This window comes from Papio anubis, chromosome 14 (assembly GCF_008728515.1).
Source record: "Papio anubis isolate 15944 chromosome 14, Panubis1.0, whole genome shotgun sequence".
Lineage (NCBI taxonomy): Eukaryota > Metazoa > Chordata > Mammalia > Primates > Cercopithecidae > Papio > Papio anubis.
Genome location: NC_044989.1, coordinates 7,614,767 through 7,617,274, shown reverse-complemented (window position 1 = coordinate 7,617,274; position 2,508 = coordinate 7,614,767).

The window sequence follows — 2,508 nt, the reverse complement described above, 5'->3', positions numbered from 1 at the left end:
CCCTGACTGATATTCATTGTCGGTATGTAAAAATAGATGTTATAATCATGAGAAAATTGTCAGGAAAACTGGATGGCCGTCTCAGTTCTTAGATCAAAATAAATGATTAATGGATTATAAAGGGAATAAAACATGATTTAAAGCATAAATAATTAGGAATGGTAAAGTCTTTCTCAGTATAAACCAAAACTAAAAAGCCACAAAGTAAAAAAAAAAAAAAAAAAAAGTGAGACATTTGAGTACATACAAATGTGAAGAAAATCTGAATAGCAAAAAAACGCATAAAATGAAGTTGAATGTCAAAGACAAAAGGAGGTTATATTTGCAAGAGGATGATTTATTTACCTTCTATGTAAAATACCAACAAAATAAAAAAGAAATCATTAAGCAACCCATTAAAAGTCATCAAAGATATAAAGATACAATACATACAATTGGAAGTGTCAATAAACAAAAAGCAAATCAAAAAGAAATTTCCTCTGTTCTACGAAATTTAAATTAACAAAATTTCAGAAATGCTGGGTGTAAGTGATTTGAGTAAAGGATCAAAAAACAGAGTTCCTCAGGTACTGTTATTGGAGCATAAATGGTTGAAAATCTTTAAAATGCAAATAGACAATATCTATTATACGTATTTTAGGATATTCATGCTATGTGAATCAACAACTATGTTCTAGGAATTTATTCTAAGGAACAGTCACAATTTTTCAAAAATCTATGTAAAATCATATTCATTATATATTATAAACAGTGGAAAATTTGGAAACCAATCAAACATATTGTTTTGTTTGCTTCTGATCCATGAGGATGTGATGGAACCCATTCATTGTAACAGTTACTGGCCAAGATCCCCCTTTTTCTGATGTGTACAGGTCTCCAAAACCCTGTCCAAAACCACTAGATTGTCAGAAATTAAGAGAAACTTAATTTTTCTGGCAGGTTTCTTTTTCTTTTTCTAAACTTTTTTTTTTTTAATTATTTTTGTTCTAACAATTTTCTTATCTTGCCTGGAGAATCCTACCCATCCCCAGTGAAATATTCAAAGACTTTCATTCTGACTTCCTCCTCTAATTCTCTGCTTCCCCATCTCCAAACCAACGTCTGCCATTCTGTTTCAGATCCAAGCAAACGACGAAGCTGTGTAGGTTGCTGGATGCCTCCACAGCCATCTCGTGTTTTTCAACTAGTCCTTGCTTCCTTCAGAGGTTGTGGCTTCTGGTTATTGCTATGTGGATGTCTCCCATTCTGAATCCAATTCGATTCTAGGAATTTATCCTAAGGAACAATCACACCATTTTTCAAAATCTATGTAAGATTATATTCATTACATGTTATAAACAGTAGAAAATTTGGAAACCGATCAAACATATTGTTAGATTGTTTTTCGAAATCTATGTATAATCATGTTCATTCCATATTATAAACAGTGGAAAATTAGGAACTCAGTCAAACGTATTGTTTTCTTTGCTTCTGATCCATAAGAAATGTCACAGAGCCCTTTCATGTTAACAGTTGCATGTGCATATTAAGGTGTGGTCAGGTATGAAGCAACCCCCTTTAACAGGTCAGTGTTGACTTTTGACAGGTGAGTGGACCAAGGTCTACAAGAACATCTTCCAAACTAGTCGCAGAGCATCTGCATTTCCTCACCTGATGAGCAGGTTCCTGATCTGTGGGTGTCATGGTCGTGTCTAAGGTTCAGGCACCTTGCTCACTCGGTTTGTAGACTCTTCCATTTGGACAGCCTTGCCTGCTTATGCTCTCCCTTACTGAGATCCAGAACTGAAACTTCTGGACCTCCTCGGGAAGGACCTCTGGCAAACCCCATGCTGGGGTTTCCTCCATGCCATCCCCAAGCCAGATTGTAGGTTCGAGTGGGTAAGGAGTGGGGTGGAAGGTGCTGGGGCTTCTGAGTGTCCTCAGGTCGTGTGTAGATAACAGCAAAAGGAGAATCAGGGACCACATTGTGAGTTGGATTGTGTTCTCTCAAAAGATCAGCTGATTGTGTCCATAAAGTTTTATTGCAACATTGTCACGCTCACTTTTTTACAGGCTGTCTGTCCCTGGCCGCATGTCAGTGGCAGGAATGAGTAGTTGTGACAGAGACCACATGGCCAGCAAGATATTTACCACCTGCCCTTTCCCGAACAAGTTTGTCAACCCCTGCCCTAGGTCATAATAAACATTCTTTACATTTTTAGACAACTGAAATGAATGGAAGGGATTAATGCCCACAAAACCACTCCATTGGCTCTTTCACAGTGACGAGGAGGCGTGAGGCAACTTCCCTTTTCCACAGCCCAGCAAGAAGAAAATGGCTTAAGCTTTTCATAGAACTTACAAGAGGGAAACTACACTGTGATTAGGATGGATTTTCTAAGCTTTGGAAAAGCTTAGCTTTGTTTGAAAGACAGAATTATTTGTGGGGGAAGTGAAGGCAGCCTGCCAAAAGAGAAGAGATTCCTTTTCTAAAAAAAAAAAACAAAAGGGTTTCAAAGTGAAACCTGA